Source organism: Mustela nigripes, chromosome 3 (genome assembly GCF_022355385.1).
Source record: "Mustela nigripes isolate SB6536 chromosome 3, MUSNIG.SB6536, whole genome shotgun sequence".
Lineage (NCBI taxonomy): Eukaryota > Metazoa > Chordata > Mammalia > Carnivora > Mustelidae > Mustela > Mustela nigripes.
The window spans coordinates 156,782,381-156,803,174 of NC_081559.1; positions in this window are offsets into that span (position 1 = coordinate 156,782,381).

Genomic DNA, 20,794 nt, shown 5'->3' on the forward strand with positions numbered 1-20,794 from the left:
TTAGCCAGTTTGGATCAGGTTTTCTGTTACCTTCCATTAGGGTAACCAAGGAAATATTTCAGCAGAGTCACACTCCTCAGAAATTCAGTTATGAAGATAATAGTGTTGATTAGATTTGGCAACATGGCGGTCATAGGGCACATTCAGTAGGGAGATGGATGGGCTAGAAGACTGGCCATAGAGACTGAGGGTGACTGTGATGTGTAGAAGTAAAGACCAGAAGTGCAGACAACTCTTGTAAGCTTGGTTGAGGAAGGGTAATGGAAAAGCATCTTGTCAGAAGACCTCAATGTTTAGTCAGTAATGGTTAGGCTTTGCTGTGCTAACAAACAGACACCAAATCTCTGTAGTTCAACATACACAAGTTTTATATTTTGTTTTTGTTTCTCACTTGGAGGCAGTCCTCTAAGGATCACACAGGGATTTCTAGCAATGACTCAGGGATCTGGGTTGTTTTGTGTTGTGGTTAAGCCTTCTCAGTGTGGGAACTTCACAGTCACCATGGCAAGTGAAAGGGGAGCTAAGGAAACTTGCTGAGGTTCTTTCCTGCCTTATTCTCCTCATAACATTTGGCATTTGGGCTCTGAGTCCATTGACCAGACTGGTCATAGACGGGACCCTCAATATGCCTACTTCTTAAATCCCTGGGACCTCTGATGGTCCCCTTGTATGGGAAAAAAAAAAAAAAAAAGATGTTGCTATCATCCAGATGAGATTAAGTTAGATTTAATCCAGATGTGGGTAAGGATATCAAGATGGGAAGGTTATCCTGGATTATCCAAGTGGGTCCTGAATGCAATCACACAGTATTCTTGGAGAGGCAGAGGAAGCTTGAATACAGGGAAAAGGAGGGATGCCTGACTGGTTTAGCCAGTAGGGCATGCAGTGCTTGATCTCAGGGTCATGAGTTCAAGGCCCACTTTAGGTGTGGAACCTACTTAAAAAAAATGAATTAAAAACAAAACAAAACAAAACAAAACAAAAGAGAGGAGGAGAAAGCAATATGAACACGGGTACAGAGATGGAAGTGATGTGGCCACAAGTCAAAGAATGCCCATGGCCACCAGAAATTGGAAGAGTCAAGGAGTGAATTCTTCCCTTCCCGAGAGCCTCTGGAGGGTGTGTGGTTTTCCCAATTCCTTAATTTCAGCCCAGAGATACTTATTTCAGACTTCTGGCTTCCAGAACTATGAGAGAATAAGTTGTTGTCCTTTGTCGTGAGTTAATTTATCGTAATTTGTTATGGGAGCCACAGAAAACTGATATGCCAGATTTCAGGGGATGGCCCAGGAACACCTCAGTCTTTGGTCCTCTGACTTTTCCCATTTGGGAGGTCAAGAAGAGTTCCTATGGGCCCTTGTGCCCGTGGCAGACAGGAGGAAGAGGCTGAGCTTCACTGTTGTTGGACTGAAGGAAGAGCTTCAGAAAATGGCCTTGAGACACACAGGAATCCTTTATGCACCTGCTATGTGGCAGACCGTCTTGGAATACAGATATGGTAACACTGGGAGGTGGGTGTGGATGGATTCCTGTTGTCCAGGCTGAGGCTGGTCTATCCCCAGGCCCAGCTGTGGGCTGGAGCTGTTGGAGCACAGGACTTACCAGGCCCATCCTGCTGGCCTTGCTAAGCAGTCAGGTGCCGCAGTGGGAAGGGACTGGAATCTGGAATGTCCTGCACCCCGAAGAGGATGTTAGGAGGGTGCCGGTCCCAAGGGCACATGCTGGGCGCAGGTTTCTCCAGGAGGCAGGACCAGGGCAGTAGAGTCCTGCCACACCTGCGAGGAAGTTCATGGGGTGAAGTGTGGAGCTGCCAGACCGCGGGGGGCCTGAGAGGTGTATAGCCCAGGAGTGGAGCTCCAGGGCTGGAAACAGCCATCCAGAGGGCTGCCAGCCACGACAGTTTCCAGCAGCTCTCTCCAGGGCCAGAGGTAGGCCTCGATGGGAGCTGTGGTTTGCGTCACTTTTGTGCCTGCTTGGCCCGAAGGAAGGGATGGATGTCTCTGGAGGACAGAGGGGCCTTCGGCCTTTCTACCACTGGTGGGACTCTGGGCAACTCTGACCTTGGGCGCGAGGGTTTCTGGACCTTGGCTTCCGTGTGACATTCCACTGTGGCGAAGGGGATGTATGTGAACCATCCCTGGGCACACTGAACCAGAGGGCAGTACCTGCCTGACTTGCTGAGCCAGCTGATCGGGGTCATGGCATCTCATCTTCAACTTTATGGATGAAACAGAGTGCAGGGAAGAGGGAGTGGTCCTGTCAAATCAGGGAGAGAAAGACTGAGGGAAGTTAGCCAGGAATGGGAGTTGGGGATGCCGGTCAGCCCTCAGCAACCAGAACGTTCTGGCGCTTCCTGAAAAGAGGATGTCCTCCTCAGAGGAGAGAAGTAAGTACTCCATTCATGTTTTGAGGGGGCAGGGCACTTTGAGAATCTGACGTGATGAAGATAGTGGCAGCTTCTGTGGTGTTCTGTGGCTCCCTCTTCTCTCTTCATTTCTGTGTTCCCTTCCCATCTCCTCTCTTGGCTGCTCTTTTCTCTTTCCATCCCTTGTTTTGTCTCTGTGTGTCTTCTGACTCTTCCTGGATCTCTTTCTGTCTACTGCTGCTGTGACACACATCTGCACACACTCCCACCCACCCTGGCTTTATTCGGGTCACTTGGGCTCAGGGGCCTGAATGTGACAGGAAGCACCTGTGCCCTGACTCGGCCCAAGCACATTTTATTTTCCTCATTTATACTTCCTCATTCATCCTTTCCTTTACAAATACTTGGTCACAATGTCATCTGTGACTTTCTGGGTCCCATCACATATCTTCATCTGTTTTTATCACCAAACAGCCAAACTTCCTAGTGTCTTCCTGGTATCCCCCAAACCCCAACCCTTTGGGCCCAACCAGCCCAGCAGAGAAGCCTCAGCTCCTTGGGGCCCAGGTTAGGTGAGGACCCTGCTGTGGGGTGGGCCGCAGGCAGGCATGTCCAGAGAGGTCTAACTCCTCACCTTGACTCCTGAGAAGCCACTCAAATAAGAAGAGGAAATACAGCCTCCCCTCAGCTCTTAGCCTCCTGGGGCTGCTCCCCCAGCAGAGCAGAAGAGCACCTAGGTGAAGGCTGCAGAGATTCCCATTAGCACATGAGTTAGAGCTAGGACACCAGACCTTGGTGACCTCTGGCAAGTTCCATAATCTTTTGGAGTTTTAGTATTTTTTTTTTTTTAAGATTTTATTTGACAGAGAGAGATCTCAAGTAGGCAGAGAGGCAAGCAGAGAGAGAGGGGAAAGCAGGCTTCCTGCGGAGCAGAGAGCCTGACACAGGGCTCGATCCCAGGACCCTGATATCACGACTTGAGCCAAAGGCAGACGCTTAACCCACTGAGCCACCCAGGCACCCTGAGCCTCAGTATTTTTAATCTGGAAAATGGGTATTTTGTCATCACAGATGCCTTCATGTATAAAGTCACTTAATTCTACCACAATCTCATGAGAAGCTACTATCATTATCTTTGCTTCACAGGTGAGAAAATAGAAGTGCAGAGAGGTTAAGCAACTTGTCTAAGGTTGCACAGCTGCTGAGCAGCTGAGCTGGGATTCAGACCCAGCAGTCTGGTCCTGACCTCACACACTGATGAATGCACATTTTCCTGTGGGCGGGGCAAATACTGTTCCTTTCCTATACTTCAGTAGCCTGGGGGAACACTGGCGGTGCCCCTCTCCCAGGGGTCCTGAGAAACTCTATATACAGGCCTGGGGACAAATGCCTGGGAAGAAGTGACCCAGTCTGCATAAGTGATGGTCCAGCACCTGAGGGCATGTGGCCATCTCCATCTTGGCCTTGTGAGGGATGTGCGGGGGAGGGGGGCATCCTTGGGAGGAGGGGGTTGCTCCCAGACTTCAGGAACCAGCTGTGTTTTTCAGCGAGGTTGCTTCAGGCTTTGTCACCACAATACGTTTATTTTTGGAGAATTACTATTCCCAGCTTGGCCTACCAGGCCTCTTATTCATCAGCCCCATCCCTTCTGGTTTCTGTGTAAGTGCATTGTGAATCAGCTTTGCTGCTGCTAACTTTGCTTCTCTTCTAAAAACAGTATTCGTGTGGGAAGCTCTGTGTATTTGCTCACTTCAACAAACATGACTTCCGCCTACAGGACACCATGATGGCTGCTCTGGGGACATCAAAGATGAGATCAGTGTGGCCTTTGCCCTCAAGAGTCTTACAGTCCACTCACAGCACTATAACACGCACAGAGGTCCCTGTCATGGAACGTGAGTGGCCTCCAAAGTGCCACCAGGACATCCGACAGGGCTCTCAGGGAAGCTTCCACAGGGAAGACTGTACAAAAGTAATTCATGCTGCAGAGATTCCAAGACACTTTGACTCGTACAAGGACAGTCTTAAGATATAATTTTATTCCTCTCTCCTACGACAGTGCAGATGTTGTGGTGGGACAACCTCAGCTCCATGAGGTCATTCAGGGACCCAGTTCTGCTCTATCCCATTGCTTTGCTCCATTGTCCTGTTGGGTATCCTCTTCAACCATATGGTTAATGCTTGGTTGTTGCCACATGAATGTTCCAGCCTGTAGGAAGGGCAAAGAGTTACAAAGGATGCTGGGAAATACAGTCTATAACCAGGTAGACAGCCCAAAATGTAATGTGGAAGAAAGGGACGATGGGATAAAGGCGTGGGCCTTGGCATATGGATAGGATATGCTGGGTGGAAATTAGAGGGGGAGGATATTCTAGACAGAGAAGATGGCAGAAGCTTGGGAAGGTGCAGGGTGGATTAGGGGCAAGTGAGTAGCAAGCATAACTGAGTGTGGGGTTTAGGTAGAAAAAAACTGGGGTTTAGGAAGAAGAGATTGTGACCCACCTATGGGTGGAGCTGGGGCAGACTTCATCTCTTTAACAGGCTAATCAGTCTTCCCATAGAAGGTGACCCTTGTCACCTGCTAGCCAAAAACAAATCTTTGATCAACCACACAGGATGTGTGCATTTGGGGCCCGACTCAGGAAATTTAATCTTGAACTGATAGTGATCTAGATCCTATCGATGGGGCACCTGGGTGGCTCCGTCAGTTAAGCTTCTGACTCTTGATTGCAGCTCAGGTCATGATCTTGGGGTCATGAAATGGAGCCCCGCATGGGGCTCGGCACTTAGTGGAGTCTGCTTAAGACTGTCTCACCCTCTGCCCCTCCCCCCATCCATGTGAGCTTGTGCGCATGCCCATGCTACATCTCCCTCTAAATAAATAAATAAAGGCACCTGGTTGGCTCAGTTGGTTAAGTGTCTGTCTGCCTGCAGCTCAAGTCATGACCCTGGGGGCATGACCTTGGTTTTGGCATTGGAATACATGCATTTTAATCATGATGTTATTGTTTTAGCTCAAACCTTGTTTTTGTCTTGCTTTCCCAAAATGGCCATGCTGTCTTTGTGAGTTTTCATAATTTCTGGATTTTTTGTGTGATTTACTAAACAAAGGAATTTTTTTCATGCTTAGTTATCCCTCCTTCCGATATGAAATGCCAAAAGCAAACAAACAGAAATCATGAAGAAAAAAAATCACCAACTAGGTATATCTCTCTATATCACGCTGTTCTGTCTTTGGCATTCGACACTTCAACAAATGCTTATTAAGGCGCTATTGGCAGGTACAGTGCCAGGTGCTGGAAATACAGAGAAGAGACACAGTCCCAAATATCAGGGAGCTCAACAGTCTGGGGCAGGGTGCCCAGGTGCCCAGGTGCCCAGTCTGGGGCAGGGCTGTGTGGCGTGTGGCATAGGTAGATAAATAATTATTTATGATTTAATCTAATTTATGTATTTATTGTGTATAACTTAACAAGTATTTATTATATAATCCACAAATGTTGCAAGAGACATAGGACAAGACCATATGGGAACCCAAGAGAGAAGCCTGAAGGGGCCTCAGAAGGGGCTGATCTCGAAGACGGAATATGGGTTAATAATGTGAGGAATGAATAAAAGAATGCTCCCAGTGACGGGAACAGCTTATGCAAAAGCTTGGAGAAATGAGAACGGGTGGGGCAGGAATGGTTGGGGAACTTCTGGTAGCTCCACGGGGCTCTGGCTCAGGGGACCAGGGGCATTGGGCTAGGGAAGCAGCTGGGGCTATCCACACGGGCTTTGCAGCCACGCCAAGCAGGTGGGTTTCAGGCCCAAAGGCTCTGTGCAGTTCTGCACATGATCAGGGCAAAGGCTGGGAAACAGCAGCCTTGTCAGCACAAATTGGGAAAGGAAGAGACTGAGAAGGGAAGCTGTTGCATTACTTCAGGTGGGACATGCTGTGGCTTTCAGTGTGTGCAGACGAGGTAGACATAGGGAGGCCAAGAGAGATCTGGGGGATATTAAGGAAGAAGCACCTCTTGCATTCGGTGACTGGTTTGGAGAAAAGGAGTGGTGTCGGTAGATGTTTGGACGGGAGTGGCCGCTCCCACAGATGACATTACAGGAGGAGGAGCAGGTAGGAAGTGGATGGTGTGGAGTCTGACCCTGGCCACTTTGAGATAAGGGTAAGCAGTCTGAGACGCAGGAGGAAGTTGGAGGTAGAGGATGTACCAGTGTGGTGATGCTGGTTGAAGACAGGAGTGTGTTTAAACCTGGTGAACACTCAAGGACGCACCTGCTGTGTTGTCAGCTACTTTCACTCAATTAAAAAAAGCTTATGAGATGTCTGCTGTGGTCCCAGAACCTCTGCATTGACTCTGTTAGCCCTCTACAGAAGCCTGCAAGGAAGCGTTTGTTTCCCGCTCACGGGCCAAGCTGAAGAAAGGGTGTAGGTACGGGGAGCAGTCCGATTTTACGGGAAGGTGCCGGGAAGAGCAATGAGCTTGCTCAAGTTGAGACAGCACAGAAGGTAGCAGAGGGGGGATTTGGAGCAGGTCTTTTGCAGCCTGGTCTTTATCACAACTGCTTTTCATGCTGTGGGTGAACTTGGAGCAGAAGGTGCTCATATTGGGGTAGTATGGTGCCCACAGGGGGTTGCATGAGTAGGTGGGATGAGGGCGACCTGAATGTGGCCTTGACTCACGTTCGGGTACTGAATTCTGTGAGGGCACATCCCAGGGAAGACTCACTCAACCCAGTGATCTGGTAACCTTCGCAAAGGGTTTGGCTCTCCTTTTATTATCCTTGCTGGAGCAGGAGGCTTTCTGCCTCTCAGGCCTCCACATCTCCTGCCATCCAAGTGGCTAGAGGTGAGGTCTGCAATGAGCCAAAACAGACCCCAGGGCAGGCCTGTCTCTGGTGAGAGGAGACGTTCCCTAGCATGAGGTTTGAAAAGGTTTGCACAAAGGGGGTGAGGGGTAGGGGGCAAAGTGGGAGGAGGTACTTAATCACCCACATTTCTTTAGCACGAGGCTGAGGTAGTGGGTTGAATTGCATCCCTCATCCCCCATAAATATGTCCAAGTCCTAACCCCTGGTACCTGTAAATGTGTCCTTCTTTGGAAAAGGGGTCTTTGCAGATGTAATGACCTTACTGAGTGTGAGATGAGATCATCCTGGATTCAGGGTGAGTGCTAAATCCACGAATTGGTGTCCTCATAAAAGAAAGGGGAGGGGATCTAACACACGGGAAGAAGTCCCTGGGAAGCTGGAGGCAGAGAGCGGAGGTCTGCTGCAAGCCTGTGGCCAAGAGCATTTAGAAGGAGCGTGGCCCTACGGACATCTCGATTTTGACCCAGGAAGACGAATTCGGATTTCTGGCTTCCAGAACTGTGAGAGAATAAATTCCTGTTGTTGTAAGCCACCCAGTTTGTGGTAATTTGTTGTCATAGCCCCAGCAAAGCAATTCAGCCTCAAACAACCGGGCAGGCAAGAGCCTCCTATGCCCGAGGCAGGCATCAGTAATCACTCTTAGCATTCTTTCCCTTGGAAGCTGATGGAAGCAGACCCTGCCCCATCCCGTCCAGCTGCAACCCTGTGACTGGAGCTGGCAAGCCCCGTGAAACCCATCGGCATCCTTGGTTTGGTGCCTACGCCTGGGTGACACCCTGGCAGTTTGGGAAAGGGTCTGGCAGGCCTCCTCCAGCTCGCTGGCTGCCCAGCTGTGGCTCTGCACACGGCAGCCCAGCAGTTGTGGCTTACCCCCACGAGGTGAGTAAGTCACCCACCAAGCATTCAGCAGTGAAAACCACGTGGTAAATAAAATGCACCAGTGCCTAGATTTAAGGGCTATGAAATTCCCAAGGAGGCCTCCTTAACTTGGAAAGGAGAGAGCACAGAGGAGGCGTGACCTGGGAGCTGGGAGCGGGGTCTTGAAGGAGGAGGAGAAATTTATCCAGGTATGGAGAAAGAGACAAGACCTCGTTAAGGATAGAGGCTTCCTTACGCATCATGGCGGGCATCTCTTACCCTTCTGTCAAGGGCGGATTGCTCACTCAGGGTACATTCCTTCCTTCTTCCCTTCCTTCTCTCCCTCCTTCTTTCCTTTCTCTTCTTCCTCCTCCCTTTTTCCAGCATACCGATGAAGCATTACTTTCCTCAGAATCACTGACTATAGTTACAAAAATGCAGATTTCCTGAGCTGTAGCCCAGACATTAAGGGTTGGAATCTCTAAGGATAGACTTAAAGATCTTCGGTATCTGCATTTTTAAAACATTTTATTTATTTATTTGAGAGAGAGATAGCATGAGCAGGGGGAGTGGCAGAGGGAGAAGCAGGCTCCCCACTGAGCAGGGATCCCCAGCACAGGATGGGGATCATGACCTGAGCCAAAGGCAGATGCTTAACTGACTGAGACACCCACGTGCCCCTTAGGTATCTGCTTTTTTAACCCTCTTCCCAGATTACTCTGCTGCACCATCACCTGGAAATTCTTGACCTAAAGGTACCTCCAGTGCAGCCCACAGTCGATGGACTGATACAAAGCAGGCGTGTGGGCCTTTGTCTGGAGTTCCATTCTCTCCTCCGGAAACTGGTCGTGGGATATGGAGGCTCCTTGGTTCAGAACAGCCCTGAACTGTGGACCAGTCTGGGCAGGCCCTGTACAGGGGTGTAGCACTTAGCGGCTAGCCTGTGATCCAGGGAGAAAGGCTTTTTGCTACTTATTACCTGGGTGGTCTTAAGCAAGTGGGTTCACTTCTATCTCAGTTTGCACATCCTGTAAAGTGGGGCTACCAATAGAACAAACCTCAAAGGGCTGTTGAGAGGACTAATGAGGGTGTGTACGTAACGTGCCTCACCCTGGTAACACTGTAGAGTTTAATAAAGCAGAGTCTTTGTTTGTGTTTGTTTTTAAATAGTGGTGATGAAGAAAAGTAACTCATATCTAGGAGAGAAAACTTGATTGAAATCATCATTACAGACCCCAGGTGAAACTTAGCTGTTTAGGAGCTACTACTGATCAAATTGCTGAAAATAGTGTCAGTGATGCCTGAAGGTAAGCAATGATTCTCAACAGACAGCACATCAGATGTGCTGTGTTCAAGAACAGTCTAACCTTGACCCTGCCATGCCCACTCTGTGGAACTGTAATCTCTAGTGAGGAGGCATCTGCATTTAAAAAAAAAAAAAAGAAAAGAAAAGAAAAGAGGGGCACCTGGGTGGCTCAGCCTGTTGGTTAATGGTCTGACTCTTGATCTGAGCTCAGGTCTTGATCTCAGGGTTGTGAGTTAGAGTTAGCCCTGAGTTGGGCTCCTCGCTGGGCGTGGAGCCCAACTTAAAAAATAGATAGATAGATGATAGATAAGTAGATAGAGCAGGCAAGCTTTCCTACCATAAGTGTCAAGTGAAGGCACTTGTTGAAAATCTTTCCTGATCTTTCATGATTGCTTGACTGTTCCAGGAAATCTTGCTTCAAGGCATTGGGGATGGGTTCTGGAATTTGCATTTTTTAACAGGGGCTTCTTTAGAGAAGTTAGGGAAGCTCTGGTCGAAAGCAAGTTTGACCTTCTGTAGCAGAGAGAACTTTTGGTGTTATCTGACTGGTCAGAAGCCTCCTCCTTGACTAACCACACTTCTTTGTAATGGTCTTTCCCTGCAACCAGGACTCCGGAAAGTGCTCAGGACAGGGAGAGGGAAGAGTTGTCTGGAGGTTACAAAGCAGAAAACCTTAGTCAGTGCACGTATGTGTTTGTGCAAACCCGTGCACACTCAAACACACTTGAGGAAACTACCTAAGACGATGGTAGAAAAAAGAATTGGTTAAATCATTGAATTTGGGCACAGAGACTGTGCTCAGAGAAATATTACCTCTAATTTTCAAAACAGAAGGATGAAGAAGGGATATTCCCATGGATAGCTGGGGAGAATTTGGGTCTCAGCCCTGAATGGAGGGTCCTGTCCTGAAACCCAACAGTCTCCGCCTCTGTCACTTTCCAGGATGGTTACAGCTTCACCGACCGTTTCCTCCTGGGAATTCCAGGAGGGCTAACACCTGTGTGCTTTATGCCTAGAAAATGCTAGAACCTGACCTACTAATGGTGCAAGAGGGAAAGGGGCTCTTAGCCAACCTCAGTGAGCCAGGAGTCAGGATAGGCAAAGGCTCTGGCTCCCTGCCTCCCCATTGTACAAGGCACTTTTAGGCAACAGGCTTGAGCAATAGAAACCAGAGTAGGACAAAAGGGACCACAGTGACCACTGAGCTGAATGCAAACAGTCTCACTGAGCGGCCGACTTCAAAATAGCCATAGGCCCTAACTAAGCGATGGGCCACCTGTAACTGGTAATCCTAAGATTACCAAAAAAGGGAAAATTCCATAGGTCCCCATACTCCCTCAGTATGGACCCTCAGCACTGCCTCATGGCCAACAATCTCTCCTCTGCTGTTCTGCCCGCTGTTTTCAGAAAACTTCTGGCTCTTTTGTTCTGCCTTGGGTAAATTCTTCCACAAACTGCGCTACTGGCCCCCAACCCATCAGAGCAACCCACACCCACCTTTTTCTAAGGGACACTCTCCTCAGTCTAGACTCTCCTGTTTGTTTCCTCCCCGAGGCGGGCTGCCAAGAGGATGGCTTTGCTTGCTGAACCCCATGCGGCTGGTATGGTAGCTTTTCTATGTGACTTTTCTAACAGGAGCTTGGAAATAGTATTTTGAACGTATCATGCTCAACTAGTCCCATTTTGAGGGACTATCCCCAGCAGACATGTTGAAGTTTGGGATGAACCAGTGCTGGATTAATAGACCAGACCAGGAACCACCGGACATGGCAGGGATTGAACAAGGCCTGGAAAATGGTTTATGAGAACAAAACAACAAACACGAGAATATGCGACTCTGAGTGTACCAAAAAACACCCAGTTGTCCTCTGTAAATGGGTGGATTATGTGGCATAAAACTGCTGCCCTCTCACCACCCCCCACCCCAACAATAATTAAACACTGAAAAGTAGATGATTTCCTGGAAAGGTAGTTTCTCATTTGAAGACCTACTGACCAGCCTATGTGAGGCTTGGTTTTTCTATCCCGAATCCTATCCTGTTTAGAAATCAGCCTGTGTTATCCACCAGCATCCCAGAACTGGACCCATGCCCACCCCCACAAACCATGCCACTATTAAAGAGAGTGAGATTTGAAAAATCCCGAAACAGCTAGAGAGGCTAACCATGGTGTTTCAGGTTTGGGTTTACAAGCTGAATCCTGACTCTTCCTGCTACTAGTAGCACTCCGTGAAGAGTGACTACAGGCCAGGCGTTGAACCCTATAAGGCAGCAGGAGCTGCATTTCACGCCGGAGAAGACTGAAGCACGGGTTCCGGAAATTGCCCGGAGTCACTCAGCCGCTAAGTGGCTGGCCACAGCTCAACCTCAGGTTCTAACTTTGGTTGCACATGGGAAACATCTGGAGAGCTTTATAACCCACTGGTGCCTGGTTCCTGCCCCCACAGCTTCTAATTTTATTGATTTGGGGTGTGGCCTGAGCATCAGGCTTTTTTTTTTTTTTTTTTTTTTTTTTTGGTTTTGGTTAGAGCACACCAGGTGATTCTAATGAGAACCTATCTCCAGAGTCGGAGGACTACAAGATCAAGGCTGTTCACCCCTTGCAGGCGCCGCACCCACAACTTGAGTAGCTGTTACTGACACAGCGTGGCTCAATTCCTCCATCTGGGGTTAATTCAGGGAAGAAGAATATAAGTTTCAGACCAGTGGCCGTGGCTGCAGAACCCCGCAGGATTCCTTAGGCCGTGGCTGATCCTTGACCTTTGTTAGCCTCCCCTCCCCACAGCAGGAGACCAGGATCAAGTCCAGTCCCACTCCACCCCAAGCCCTCTCTGCCCACGTCTCACCCTGGGTGGGGCGGGGTGGGGGCCGGGCAGCTCTTCAGCTCCAGAGCGTGTGTCCATAGCAAGAATTCTTGATTGTTAACCCACCTAACCCAGTGCCAAGTTTCAGTAACTGGCTTCTGGACTCAGTCCTGCGTCAGCCCTTGTAAATCTGGCTAAGGTGACACTGCTTCTGCCAGCTTCTTGCAAAGTTCCCATCAGGAACACTGCTCCTGTTTGCATGTGCTGCCCTTGTTTCACTTAGCAAGGGTCTTGGACCCAGAGCTGCCCCTTTGTAGTAACGGCCCCAAATCCCTATCCTGCCACCATTCCTGAGTGGCTCTCCCTCCATCTAATTTTGTGCTGGCTTCCTTTCGAGTCCTGGCAGTCTGCTGCCTATTAAACGGTCCTCTTAAAGACCCCACACTTGCCCAGGACTTATACTTTCCATGGTTTATGGGTCTGCCCTTCAAAAATAGAGATTAGAGTCCTCTGAATTTAATATGGAGATTTGGTTGGAAACACGCAGTTGAAATACTCAAGAAGACAAAGCGGGAAATGAGCCCGAGAAAATGATGGCCCACCCTTAGGACCTCTCTGCTGCGGCCAGGCGGTGGGGGAGGGGGTCCTCCTCTTCCCACCCTGTTCTCAAGGCTGGACTGGCCCTGCCCCGCCCTCCCAAACCCGGGCTGCCTTTCTGCCCACCCCTGCCATCAGGAGGCAGCTGCTGCAGGGAACCTTTGTCTCCCCAAACCTCACAAGTTCAGCAGGACATTGGCTAAACTCGATTGAACAATGTGAGACCCCTGACTCTCATCGTTGACCTCTGTCCTGAGTACGGACCCCTCCTGTGGTCTAGCACAGGATGCTCTGACCTGCAGACTCCCAGCTTCTCACGGCTGAGCTCCCCCTTCTCAAGGCTTTCAGGTCTGACTTTTAGAAACACTTCCGGTACTGACACCCTCCCTCATGGCTTCAAGCTCTTTGCAGAACCTCCCTCCTCCTCCTCCTCCTCCTCCACCCTTCAGCTGAGGAGCACAACTGCCTAGAGCCCATGTGAGTGGAGGCGCTTTGTTCTTACACCTCCAATTTACCTTAGGCCTAGAAGTCACTGTTGATGTTCTTGTAGCTTCTTGCTGTTGACAGGCAAATATGTGCTCACCTTCCTTTGAAATCTGTGCCATCCTCCTACGCCATCTATAATGTGGAGGCTTAGCTCCTCTACTGACAGAAAACCTAAAGTAACCATGTCTCAGCCAAACAAGATTTTTATTTTTTAAGTCAAAGAAGTCTCCGAGGTAGACAGTCCAGGGCAAATGAGTTGGCTTTATGAGGTCCTCAGGGACCCAGGCTTCCCTCTGCTCACTGGTCTGCCATTGCTAGGTTGGGACCCTCATCCTCACGGCCCAAGATGCAGCTCAAGCTTCTGTCATTCCACGAGATTTCCAGGTTGGCCGTAGCGCGAAGGAGACGAGAAGGCTTCCAGAAGTACCAGAGAGCAGGCCCATGGCCACCCTGAGCTGCCAGTTAGGCTGGGCAATGTGTTTAAACAGTCTGGGTGACAGTGATTCCAGCTAAAAAATCAAACTCCTTATTGTTGAGGAAGAAGGGGTGGGTGTGGGTTTGACAGCAATTTTCTGTCCCTTCCAGGCCCTTCCCTGCCAGCCTTGTTGTGCCCTCCATCTACCGCTTGGTTCTTCTTCACAAGCTCTGAGGGCTTTAATGCTTGCATCATTTGGGGAGTCCTCAGCACCCCTGACCCACTCTGTGACCTTCCCAGGCCAATAGTCGTGACCTCCCTCCAGCTCCCATCCTGGCGGCCACAGCATGGGGCTCGTCGGTCTACCTGGGTGAAGGGTGCAGTGTCCTCTGTCCATAACCCCTTATCCTTCCAGCTCCCTCCTCCCTCCCACCGATTCTATTCTGGGACCTCGTCAGGATCTTGAGTTCTCTGACTCTGCATTTTTAACATCGTCAGTTTACCTCCCAGGGCCACATGGTGTCCTGCCTTTCTTCTGCCCAAAGTCCCAGTTCCCTTCCTCCCTGACGAACCCAGCCCTGTCTGCAGAGCCTGCCCCTATGGACACCACACAGTCCAGACTCGTGGTGTCCAATGGCAGCTGCCTCCACACACTGCTTTCAAAGCCTCTTCCATGGGCTTTGAATTTCCTTTGCAGAGATTTCAAACCCTGATGACTCCCTTAAGCCCACCCTGCCCCCCAGTAATGACTCTGCTTCTTCTCTTTTATTATTATTTTTTTAAAGATTTTATTTATTTGAGAGTTTGGAGGGTTGGTAGGGGCAAAGAGAGAGAGGGAGAGAGAGAATCTGAAGCAGACTTGCAGCTGAGTGTGGAGCCCAACGCGGGGTTTGATCTCACAACCCTGAGATCATGACCTGTGCCGAAATCAAGAGTTGAATGCTTCTGATCTTTCAGAAAAGGGGTCCTCAGGTATAGTCTCCTCCATCTCCTTCCCTCTCCTCACACCTGCAAGCTTCTTCAATCCAACCTTTTCCTTCTGCCCCCATCACCAAGGGGGAGGGATCTCCTCACCGAGCCAAGGCCCAACCAGCTACAGATAGCTCCACCTCTCATCTTCCTTTGAGTAGCCGCTCCATTTCCTGTACCTTCAGTTTCTTTGTCTTCCTTGGCTTCTTCCTCCCTGTACAGAAATATGAGGCTCTCTTCCAAACTGAAAAAGCCCTCGTGTATCTCACTCTACTGATCTCTACAGAGACCCTTCCACAGCCCGGTTTGTGGAAAAGTTGCCCACCTTCCCTTTCTCCACTTCCTCCCTTTTGGACTTCTGCCCTTTCCTGTCTGGCTCCTGCTCTTACTATTTTTCCTGGAAACTAGGCCAAGGTGCCCACTGATAAGGCTTTTTTGGGCCTCTCCTTGGTGGCTGCCTTGGGGTAGGACTCACTGTCAGCCACTCCCTCCCTCCTCGGAAATTCTCTGTCCTCTGGCCACCCTTTCTCTTGTCACCGCGCCCCCCCCCCCCCACCATGGTCATCTGTGCCAGCTACATTTTCTTGGGGCCTTGATACCGGTAATTCATCCATCCCAGGAAATGGAGGCTGCCCCCATGGCCTTGGCCACCTCACAAGTCTATATCTGCTGAACTGACAGAAGCGCCTCCCTGTCAAGGAAATGTGACATGCAAAGTCAGCTTTCATTTACCTTTTCCTAGAAAACAGGACCTGCTGGCCTTGTAAGGAAGGCTCTGACCTTCCAGCCAGTCCCGCCCTGTTCCCCAGTTGTTGCTCTAGGAACACAAGCTCCCTCGGGAGAGTTCTCCAGTGCCTGAGAGGCACCGTGTTCCCCAAGCCAGGGGTTGTTTTCCCTTGAACAAAGCACATCACGCTCCTTACTGATTGTTTTTATTTTTGTCACTTGACATCATCTTGAGAACGTTGGATTTTCCCAGCGCTCCTCAGCCCCACTGCTCTGCTCAGGGGCCGTATCCCTGTGGGGAAAGAGAGTTGGAAGAAAGGCAGGCAGGGATGAGGGGTCCCCACTCTGAGAAACCACCCTGAACGGATTTTTATACCACCCTGGAAGGAGACCTCTACATTTTCCTGCCTGATAGGTAGATGACAAAAACCTCATTGGGTGACAGGCATGTGGAGGGTTAATCAGATTAAAACAGCCCACCAGGGAGCCCATACAAACCCCTAGATAAACTCCCCTGGCAACCCTCTCAGGTCCACTTCCTTGGGTCCCCTCCCTCTTCTGGGGGCTTTGTACTATGGGTCAATAAACTTTACTTTGCTGCTCACTGCAAAGTGAGGTCTCACTGCAAAGAGGTCTCTTTGCTCACTGCAAAGAGGTCTACCTCTTCATTCTTCCAAGCGCCATGACCAAGAACTGAGGGCACTGAAAGGAAAAAAAAAATCCTGTAACACCCAGGGATCTCTTTCATACCCAGGTTTCGACTGCTTCCTACATTCCAGCAGGACTCTGGTTTGAACCGAACAAAGTCCCCCAGTTCTCAGGCATGTTTGGACATGTCTGGGGGCCCACTGAATGGGATCGGCTCGGGTGTGTTTATCAGTGGTCTAGATGTCTCCTGGGGAAGAACACGGCTATTGTTTCAGTTCCCTCCATCGCAGATCAACCGAGGGATCACGGAGTTAATCCAACACCCATCTACAAGCACTCTTCTAGCGCTGGGAGGTGGGGTCAGCAGGGAAGGAAAAAGACAAAATCCTGTCTTCATGGAGACAGGCAGAAACAGCAGAATAAGGAAGATGTGTGTGAGAAATGCAAAGGAGAAAAATAACACGGGTGAAGGGATAGGAAGTGTGTGTGTGTGTGTGTGCGCGTGGCTATTGACATTTGAGGAGGCATGATCACTAGGATGGTGTAGTGAGATCGAAGGGGGAGATGCATGGCCGTGTGCAAGGGAGAGTGCTCCAGGTGGAGGGAACAGCAAGTGCAAAGGTCCTGAGAGGACAGAAAAAGTCCTTCACTTGAGGATTGAAGGGAGCCCAGTGATTAAGGAACTGCAGCCTAGAGATAAGGTCAGAGCATCCTGAGGGTGTGTGAGTGTGTGTGTATGTGTGTGCATGGGTGTGTGTGTTAAGGCTGATAGCTCAGGGCTTGGTAAAGACTTGGGTTTTGGACAGGGGAGGGTTTTGAGCAGAGTAGTGACATGGTCTGGTAGATCGTAAAGGTTCGCTCAGGCTGCCTTGTTAAGAACAGGCTAAACGGCAGAAACAGGAAGACCAGGTAGGAGGCTGTTGCACTAATTCAGGCAAGATACGATGGTGGCTGAGTCTGGGCTGGGAACAATGGAGGTGGTAAGTGGTTAGAATTTGCCTGGATTTTGAGAGTAGTGCCAACAGAATTTGCCAATGGTGGACCCAGAGATGATATTATTTAAGAAAGAACGACCCAGACCCTGGGTACTGATTACTGCCTATATTGGCTATGCCTTCAGACTGTACCACGCGGATGGGGTTAGGTTCCCCCTTCCAAAGCAAACTGATGGTTCCAACATCAGTCATTGTGGAAAGATGCTAATCCTGGTGTAGGAAGGAAGGCAAGCTTGGACTGGGGTCAGGGTGTGGGGATGCTAGGAACCTTCCTGGTCATGGAGGTGGTGGTTTTGGTTTGGGCAACAGTGTGGGCTGAGTGGGTTAGTCCTGACCTGTGCGGGGCTTGGCCTGCTAAGGGACTAGGATATAGCTGGTTCCTGTTGGTTTTCAGAGAAACTACTTCTCATCGTGGTCAGACTTCATTTACTTGTTGCACATTTATTCTTCTCAATGCAGACATGAGTGCCCTTGATGGCAGGAACTGGCCCTGTGGGTCAGGGCTAGTGTCATCGCTATTGGAGGGCCCTAGGCATGTCTGAGCCCAGGGGGCCCACAGTAAGCAGAACGGGGGGGGGGGAACCACGGGTACATGTGGCAGCAGAGGTCTAGTTCATGAAGTAAGTTCATGTAAGGTTACCCCCCCCACACACACACACAAACCCAGGGTCCCCAGATTTCCCTGGGATGTGTGTGAGAGGCCCTGGAGTTTCCTAGGAGCAGGAGGAGATCCAGGCAGAGAAAGACCATCCTGGGTGATTCACTGTCATGCTATTTTCCACACCAGCCTCCTGTTGTCTGGGAAATGTGCCTTCTCCTCCTTGGCTGACTCCCGGTCTCTCCCTCCAAGCTTAGCTTTCCCTCTTGATATCTGTACCTCCTAGGCATCTTCTGATATTCAAGACCCCAAGCCCAACATGTCCCACAGTGAGCTCTTCTTCCCCTGCCAATCCCTCTCCCTCCGCTCAGCCTCCAGAACAATACCATCACCCAACCAGCTGTTGGCCAGAACCCTGGAGGGAAACTTGACTCCCTCTTTCCTTTTTTTCTGTCACACCCACTTAATCCTCTGGTCCAGTGTGTCACCTCCCAAACACCTCTTGATTCCCTCTTTTTTTCCATCTTTGCTGCCCCAGGCAGAGTTCTGGGGTGACCCTTGCAGGTTACCCTCCCACCCTCTTCACCCCCACAGCTCTTCCTGGTGACCTTCCTGGTCCTGTCACCACCCTGCTCACCATTCTTTGTGGCTCGCCATCACCTTCAGGAGTACAGCTCTCCCCAAGGCACAGCACCAGGACCTTGTGTGTGCCTGTGTGTGGCCCCAGGCTACCTGTCCACCTGTTCAATCTTGGGCACCGCCCTCGGTAGCATGTCCCGTGACAGCTCTGAACACTGGGGTTGGGGGGGGGGCTGGGGGGAGGGGCTGTTATTCCCAAAGTTTTCTCTTTCTGTGGACTGGAAGGAATATCAGACTCCCCAGAGGGAAGATTATAGAAGAAAAAGCTCCTCCCTCTGCCCTCCTGGGGCAGGGGATGGGCTATTAGTTGACCTGGGAGAAAAGGCACAGCACAGCGCTTTCAGCCGGATATCTTGCTCTTCCTGTCCTGAGGAAAGATGCGTGTGGTCCTGTTTCCCAAAGTTTGTTGACTGGGGTGGACTTTGTCTGGGAAGGGGGAGGTCTGTGTTTTGGGAGGGAGGAATTCAATTTATGGGGCACCCTTCGAAAACCCACTCCCTCCAAGGGCTCTTTCTTATTCCCCTAAGATCTTGTGAAATGGGCTCTTTCAAACCCTCATGCTTTAGCTTTTGCTCTTTCTTCCCTGAGAGATCCAGCCAGTGTAGTGAATTTCTTTCTGGTGTCCAATCTCACTCAGGTTCTGCATGAGCTGCGGTGGTCACCCCTAACCCCTTTCTCCAGGCTGACTCCTGGACACCCTCCTTGTGTCTCCACCACACTTTGTTAATCCGTCTATCGTTACAGGTCCCTAATTATACTGCAAGGTCTGTATGTTTAATGCAGGGTTTTTTTTTTTTTTTAAGATTTTATTTATTTATTTGACAGAGAGAGATCACAAGTAGGCAGAGAGGCAGGCAGAGAGAAAGGAAGGGAAGCAGGCCCCCCGCTGAGCAGAAAGCCCAATGCAGGACTTGATTCCAGGACCCTGAGATGGTGACCTGAGCCGAAGGCAGCGGCTTAACCCACTGAGCCACTCAGGCGCCCCAAAGCAGGGTTTTTTTGTTTGTTTCTTTGTTCTCTCTTTTTCATCTTTGTACCTCTTGTTCTTGGCACCAGGTCTGGCACGTAGGATTTTGCTTGGTAAAAGTTTACTGAATAATTTAGTTCAGCCTAGTGTGTTTAGCATAGATGATGTTCTGGGCACGCTAAGCACTGGGATACAAGCTGTGACTAAGATGGGGACCCCTGGAGGTAGGTGCATGGTCTAGTGGAAAAGGCACACACACATGCAATTAAATAATTATCAAATAATGTGCTAAATTCCACAACTAAATGTACGTGAGATGCGGCTTTTAGGTGGTTAAATACTGGGTCTGGAGTTAGGACCCAGACTTAAATCCTAGCTCCACAGCCCACTAGCTTCATTGTCACAGCTGTGGAAGCGGAGGAACAGTACCCGTCTCCACAGGTGAAGGGTAAAAGGAGATGAAGTAAGCGAAAGTATCCGGCGTGGTTACTGGGCACAAGTTTGCAGAATTGTTTGTGCTGCCTCGTGTAGGAGCCTGGATTAGTAGGACAGATTACACAGATTACACAGAGGAGGGACACTGGTCCGGAGTTCAGAGACAGGGGCTCTACATTGCATTTCTGGAGAGAAGTCTTTAGCGGGGTGGGGCGGGGTGGGGGGTGGTGTAACCCTGTGACCCTCAGGCATGGCAGTGTCCAAAGAAGTGAGCTCAAGGGAGCAGCAAGAAGATCTGGGGCAATGTGTCCCCAGCCTGCCTCTGAAGCTGCTGAGTCAGGCCCAGGCCCAAAGGGCTTTGCTTTGTTCCGAAGGAGCTTGTGGCCAAAGGACAGGCCCGAAAGGGCCTGGCTGCTGGGACTTTGTGCCCAGTTATTTCATGGGAGCAGCTCAAAGCTCTGCCCTGCTGGGGCCCCTCCCATGCCCCCACCCCTGCAGTCTGGCCCCGGGGAGCCTCAGCCCAGATTCCTAAAGGGAGTTCCAGCCTGGATTTACAGAGGGAGTGTTTTTGGCTTGGGGCTTTGTTCTAGATGCAGCCCCCAAAGCAAAGAATTCCCGCTTCAAGAGGCAGGTTTCAGCCAGTTATGAGATCCCAGCTCTTGGAGACTGTAGCCTTGAGCAAGTGGTCTGGGTTCCTTAATAGCTCCTTCCTCTGTCAAAGAAATGAACTAGAGACTCACTTCTGATTTGATCAATCTTGGAGTTGCCTGGAAATCAGGGCTTCTCGAACGTTCACATGGCCCAGGGATCTGCAGGATGGATTCTGATCCAGCAGTTCTGGGATGGGGGCTGCTGGTCCACGTTCCTAACAGTCCCCCCACCCCCACCCCCAGCTGAGCTGACTCCTGATGTCCTGTCACCACCGCACATGGGCAGCTCAGGGCTCCTCCTCTTCACGTCCCTCAGGGTTCCCTGCCTTATTCTCCTAACCAGCCTGGCTGCCTCCAGCCTTCCCCAACTCCACACAGGCCACTAACTGTCACCGGACAAGTCTTACCGAAGTGCAGGAGAAGATGTTTGATGTTCAGCCATGATGACGGCAGGAGCTGCTGCTTTCTT